The sequence below is a fragment of the Triticum urartu genome, chromosome 3A (assembly GCF_056163025.1).
Source record: "Triticum urartu cultivar PI428250 chromosome 3A, HENAU_Tu73, whole genome shotgun sequence".
NCBI classification, from domain to species: domain Eukaryota; kingdom Viridiplantae; phylum Streptophyta; class Magnoliopsida; order Poales; family Poaceae; genus Triticum; species Triticum urartu.
The window spans coordinates 68,240,622-68,247,845 of record NC_141875.1 but is presented as its reverse complement, the minus strand read 5'-3'; the positions used below and the strand labels follow the sequence as shown (position 1 = coordinate 68,247,845).

The 7,224-nt window shown below is 46.3% G+C and overlaps 1 pseudogene; it reads right to left on the bottom strand.

Annotated features, from left to right (window-relative positions):
• Positions 1–5,638: 5,638 nt before the first annotated feature.
• LOC125531588 (cytochrome P450 71A1 pseudogene) lies at positions 5,639–6,040 on the bottom strand (annotated as a pseudogene).
• Between the last annotated feature and the right edge of the window lie 1,184 nt (positions 6,041–7,224).

The following is a 7,224-nucleotide window of genomic DNA, read 5'->3' as shown; positions in this document are numbered from 1 at the left end:
CGTTTCTTGAGCTCTTCTGAAGTTGTTTCAGTTATGCTCTTGTTTTGCTGCCGCGTTTATTTGCACTGGTGGCCAATTTTGACGGCCAGTGTATGTAATGTGCTGCTTTGTTCCCTATATTTGCACTGGTGGCGAACTTTGATGCCCAGTGGATGTAATATGTGTAATAGCGGTAATAGGCTAGCGTTAATTGCTTGCTTATTTATTTCCTTATTGTCTTGTTTAGTTGTTTGCTTGTAGTCACTGCAGTTCTTTTTCTGTTTTTTTCTACTGGCCACAATAGCCTATTTTTGGTAACTAGGCCAAAATAATCATGGCAACACACGAACTGTTGTAACCATGGGCCTCCTGCAGGCCGTATGATCCATGGGCCTTCGTCCGGCCGTAGGATCCATCGGCCTTCTATACGGGCCTTAGGGTCCATGGGCCTTCTACGGGCCATAGGGTCCATGGGCCTTCTACGGGCCGTATGATCCATGGGCCTTCTACGGGCCGTACTATCCATGGGCCTCATACGGGCCGTAGGATCCATGGGCCTTCTACGGGGCGTATCATCATTTCACCAATCATGGGTCGTACTATTCGTGGACCATAACGGGCCGTTAATAGGCCGTATTTGATAACTCTATGAAAATAGCCCAACGGGTTTTTTTGACATGAAAACGGCCCAATGTATTAACGGTCCGCAAACGGGCCGACTATAACAAAGGGCTGAATTTGGCCCACAAGCAGAAAATGACAGTAACGGGCCGTATGTAATCGAATGCTGCAAATGAGCCCAAGAATCAATGGGCCCTGAGAAGGCTGAAAGATAACTTGGGCTGGAAACGGCCCAATGGAATAACGGGCCATTAATGGGTATAAAGTGATACACTGTTCATTACGGGCCAGTTTCACCACGGGTTGTTAATGGGCCAAGAGTTACAAAGGTCCTCATGTGGGCCGAAAGAAGTCATGGGCCACACATGGGTCGGAAGTTAAAACGGGCTGAATCATATTGGACGGCCCAGGTGACGCTACTGGGCCTAATTCGGATAGGGCGTAACGGGCCCTGGGTTAGCGGGCTATAAATGGGCTATATGCGAACATGCCGTTAACAGGCTTTCCGTGGGCCGGCCTGCCACCTATTGACCAAGTCAAACGGGCCGGCCTTTTCACAGGAATGGGCCTCTGTTGGGTCGTGCCACGTGTCGCCGTATCATAGGCGCCTTCGGTCCAATGAGCGGATGACATCTGTCCCAACGGTGAGCCGGCACGTGTTTCCTCCAGCCAATGATGATTTTACACGTGGAAAATCCCCATTGGTCGGGGCTGTTAACGGGTTATCGGATCCAAAACCCGACCCGATAGCTTAACGGCGTTCCGTTACGGTGGAGGCCACGTGTCGGTCACCCTTGACGAAATCACTTCTGTGACGCGCGATTTATCATCATGGAAGTGGACACTTCCGTGATGATAATTTTGTTAATGTCATGGAACACTTCTACGACAGCACAGGTATTACAATCTTGATTCTGTCATAAATTTGTCATGGATGTACATGCATGACAAAAAATGCGACCTACTGTGACAAACACGTATCATCACGGAAGTGTATTTTTTTGTAGTGTAAGGTACTTATATCACAATCTTCATCCATGCAGACTTGTTTTTGTGATTCTTGTACTACCACTGATCCAGATATGATTTCTAATACTCATCCTTTAATCCTTCTTAAATTATAGTACTAAGGTGGTCGTACTTTAAAAGGTGTCAAACTTGTGCAGGTAACCAGCAAAAATATATTGAAGCACATTGCTACCATCATCCACTCAGAGCCCGCCGGGCGACGCTCTGCAACAATGGTGCACGCTGCTGGCACCATATGATTGCTATGGTAATCGACAATGGGAAAGAAGCAGGCGTGGCGGGATCATCACCAGTGGGGTCGTCGGGGAGAAGATGGAGGCAGATAATAAAGGAACGGCTCGGCCGGGTGTGAAAAGGAGAACAAGAGAGATAGAGATGATGTGGTGCCGCACCACTGCTCTCCTACTGCTAGCTGAATTTTGATATTGTTGCTGCTATCTGAATTTCACATATGCATGGCGAGGTGTTTGATGCTGGCCAATGTCACGACGGTTGTGAGGGGGATTTCATCGTTTAGGAATCTCCTGGGAGAGGTGCTCCACTGCGAGGTAAGAGGCATCCCTCTCCATGCGCTCGACGGTCTGTGTCCGGAAAGAATTTCATTATGCAAATAATTATTATTTTTCTCCGAGAAAGTTAGAACAATCTTTGTCCAAAAAGAATTTCATTCTGCAAATAATTCACACACTGTAGCATATACATCATTAAGGAATTATCTTCCATATAAACCAACACTACATGTTTCAGGTCACTTCACAAGTGAGTAAACTAGATCTTGGGCCTGCAGTAACATCTTATATTTGAGTGTGTATCCTAAATGCTGTCTAGGCCATATGATAGAAAGACAATAGTTGCATGATGCAAGGATTAAAAGCCTAGAAAACTTTCATTCTGCTTTGCTAACTTTTTAGCACTTATGTGGATTTCTGAAATGTGGCATTATTTTCTTGCAGTGTAACCAACGTCTATGGACCCGTCACAGGGTCATGCTGCGTGTGTTTATGGCTGCATTGCGTGGAAGGTGCGAATGAAGAGCTGAAAGCAGAAGCACACAAGATGATGTACAATATGAGGAATGATGGTAAAGGCTGGAAGTGTGATGAAGGTGATGCCCAATCTGACCATTAGTATATTCTCATCAAGGCTACCTGTAATTTCTACTCTGATATAGATTTTCTATTGTGAGGGGTGTTTTTCGTGAAAAATGTGATCTATGCATGATACAATGTTGCTAGAGTGAAGATTCTATGCAAAGAATGACATTTAAGAAGGATGTAGTTAAAGGTAAACCTTGATCGAATATTTTAACTTTTCATGAGGATCTTTTCATTCAGCACATACATGTTGAGTTCTTCATGTGTTTAGAAGTAAGGGGTGCAGCATGCTGGCCGTCCTTGCAGGAGTAGTCTAGCAGAGGATCTCCCTAGCAATTTGGAGGTACCTTGTTTATGTTATACTGAGACCTATTCTTTTGTACTGACTATTGAATTTTCTCCTTTATATTTCTTCCTATGTTTATTGAGATGGTTCAACTTTCTAAACTTTTTTCTTCATTTGTTTTTTCATTTTTTGGTGGATTTCTTGCATTGCAAGCACTTTGTGCTATGTGCAACACTGTCTACTTGCGGTCTATTTTCTGTCATATAAAAGTAATTATAGTTTTGCATTTAGCATCTTATTCATTCTCAACGGGATTCACTAATATCAAGGGTTGGAATTTGTATTGGCTTTGTGCCAAAGGAAAAGAAGTTTCCAATATCTCATACTTGCTTTCCATGTTATTATGTTGCTGGCTCAAATCGTTCACCAATTTAATGTAGCAGGCTACCAGGTGCCAGCTACCTGATGGTTCTATAACTCAACACTCCCTGTGGATTCTAAACTGAACATTGATTGACAAAAAACAAATACTCTAGAAAGTTGCAGTTTGCTCAGGAAACATACACTTCCATTTGTAAGTAATAGTACTATTGTAACAAGTTTTTCATATTTTTTAAATTATATGCATTTGTATTGTTCACATCCTGACCGAGTAGTTGAGCTTTGTGACGTTAGATTATTAGTCTGTTATATGCTCACTTTTCAAAATAGAAAATTATTTAATCGTTAATGTAATACAGTTGTCACTGAAGTGCTTATGAATTGTACATTGTATGACCATTTTAAAAAATCCTCTTTTTTGTTGAAAAACGTCATGTAACGTTATATCTAGAACAATTGCCGGTTTGGGCTATTTCTTTGCAGGGTTTTGTTATTATGTATCTGACACACTAATGAGCACTGACGCCGCCCATTATGCATTAGCATTTCTACTATGGTGGTACATTTTTTTTAAATGTGGTAGTTAAGTGATGTAGCGAATAATTTTGTAAGGAACTTAATAATCTAAGTAGTTGCCTCTTTCAGTTGCTTCCATTCAAATATTACGGGAGTTCAAGTTGTAGTACAATAACATTTTTCATAGCCTTTTCATGTGTAGATTATGTTGGGAGGGACAAAGCTCTTAGCAATTGATGCATAAGTTCTCATATCTATCTCTTATCGTGGGTGAGTACTCAGCAGGAAAAGGAGGCTCTAAAGAGAACCTTGGAAGATTTGGCATTTATTGCTGCAATAGGAATAATGCTTTTCTTAGAGAACCTTGGAAAACAGGCATCGCGATGTAGAGAGACAGCTGTCGGCAGGGGCAAGGAGCCACCCACATGGCTAAACGGGCACCATTTTACGCGGAGGTCGCCTCGGCACGAGAAATCGGCCTGGGATGGCCAGGTCAATGACGCGGCTCATCTGAGATAGAAATCGGCATGGAGGTCACCCTCAACACCGGAAATCGTCCTTGAATGGCCATAGTCGCATCCCGCTGCTCACCGAATTCTTCTGGAAAAGATAACCGTACCGGGGAGTGGAGGGGGCGGGCGACATAGCGATGGAGGGAATGGGAGGCGGAGTTGAGCATCTAGGGGAGGTGACAAGGACCTGCCATGGCGGGGAGATATTGCGGCCGCGACCCGTGCGGGGAGAATGAGATGTGTGAGTGAGGACTTGCCGTGGGGTGAGAGAGTAAGAGGGGTGAAATAGTTAAGGCTTTGTAGGAAAAGTGTAGTTTTTTATAGGTAAAAGTTTGGAGCCGGTGCGCTGGCCGAACTTTCCGTCGGCTTGCGCGCCACACTGGCTCACGCGACACGGAAACAACCACCCCCGCGCAAGACGCGTGTATATGGTGGGTCCCGCGTGAATTTTCTTCCTTTTCTTCCACCTCCAGCCCATCGTGGCTCTGCTCCTCCACAGCGCCCCCCCCCCCCCCCCCCCCCACGCTGCTCGCAACCTCCAGAAGCTCTCTCACCGATACCGGCGTCGAGTGCTTGCGTGCGACGGCGCCAAACGCCGCCTCTCCTTCATGGATGGTGAGCTCCTCTCCCACCCCCTCCTCAATTGGTATCCCCGCTAGGTCCCCACGGCCATGGTCGTCTGCAACCTCGGATCTCAGCCATGGCCTCTGCCCAACTACGGCTTCGAGTCACCGCCGGCAAAGCTACGTGAACCGTCTATCAGGGCGCAACAACCAGAGCTGCAAGCCTGCAACAACGGGCACACACTTGACGGCAAGGACGGGGCGGCGCTGGTCCTAGAAAAAAACTATGTCACACTTTTTTGCTACATGCTTCAACCGGCATAACATTTTGCTACAATAGGCATATCATTTGCTACAACCGGCGTCACATTTTGCTAGAACACACAGCTGGCATCGTGGCTTTGCTACAACTAGTGTCGCTTTTCTCTACTCCTAATGTCTCAGTCCGTACGTCGTTTCGTTCGCTCGTGCCCTCCCCCTCCCATTGAACGAGAGGCCATCCCTCAATCCCATCCCACTTCCACTGATTTTTTTATTTTTTATTAACCGAGACAATCCCAAAATAAACCCCACATGAAGGCCAAACTCTATTAACCGATGGCATCCTTTCCAAACAATATTATCCTTCCAAATAATACTTTCCATACATAACAGGAATCAAATATTAAACGATGGCATCTTTTTCAAACACCCAAGCACGATTCGCCCGTTCACGTCCTTGGAGAAGCCGCTTAGGAGCTCGCTCGACCACACCACGACGTCGCCTTCATGTGCCTGCTGCTCCACCTTCCGGACAAGCTCGACCACCTCCTCGCGCACGCCGCGGTAGGCGCGCACCCTGGCGGGGATCAGCAGGTGGGGCACGACGATCTTGCACACACCATGCCAGTAGGCGCCGTGGGGAGCGAAGGCGATGTCTGTGCAGCCGTAGAGGAGCCGCCGCGGGATGGCGAGCGCGGGCCGGTTGGTGAATGCGTGGTCCTGCAGCTGCAGCACCTCGCGCGCCACGTTTGCAGACGAGACGACCAGGGTGGGCAAGGGGCCGAGGCGGAGCAGCATGACGGGCCTGTGCACCGCAGCAAGCGCGTGCAGGGCATGGTGTGGGAGCACGCTGGGCTGGTGGAGATTGCCGACGATCGGGAGACCCCGCGGAGATGGTGGGAGGCGGTGCGCGGGAGGTTTTCTGGTTCGTGTTATGCTACGCACTAGCAGCAGTAGAATGCATGCATGAGACGGCTAGGAGTACTAGCATGGGCATGGTGAGTTCCGGTCAACCATTCATGGTATTTGTATTTTTGGCCTGGTTATACATGCATCTAAGTTTTGAGGGTTTATGCAAACCATGGATGATCTAACGTGTTGTGATTTTTTTTTTTGAGGAGTGTTGTGATTTCTAAATAATGCACTTTTGGGAGTTCTACATTCTGATATGCATATTAGCTATCAGTCATTTGAGGCTGTCCAACGGAAAGATGTGTGTTGCTTCTCATGCTCCTATTTGTCTACATTTTTTGGGTCTTCTTGATAGATATATGTTTCAGAGACAATGTTACGGTCACAATAGCAAACGAGTTCATCTTGCCTGGGTTGCAGCTGATAAGTAAGAAGATAGATCTTCAGGTGAGGCATATTGTCCCTAGTAATTGTTTGGCCTTGAGGATTGTTCTAGGAAGCACTTCTGATGACAACATAATGTTGGGCCTCGGGAACATGGTAGTAAGGTACTTATATCATAATTTTCATCCATGCAGACTTGTTTTTGCGATTCTTTTACTACCACCAATCCAGATATGATTTCTTATACTCATCCTTTAATCCTTCTTAAATTATAGTACTAAGGTGATTGTACTTTAAAAGGTGTCAAACTTGTGCAGGTAACCAGTAGAAATATATTGAAGCACATTGCTATCATCATCCACTCAGAGCCCGCCAGGCGACGCTCTGTAGCAATGGTGCACACTGCTGGCACCATATGACAGCTATGGTAATCGACGATGGGAAAGAAGCAGGCGTGGTGGGATCATCACCGGTGGGCAGTGGCGATTCTACTCAACAGGCTTCATCAGGCTCTAGCCTACCCTCAAAATTTTCCACACAAAAAAACACCACCAATGATTAGCACAATAGTAGTTAGGTGCAGCGCATAAAATAGCTTCTGACACCAAAAAATCAGTATCCTTGAAGTCGAGCCTGCCCTGTAATTATGTTCTAGATTCGCCACTGCCGGTGGGCTCGTCGGGGAG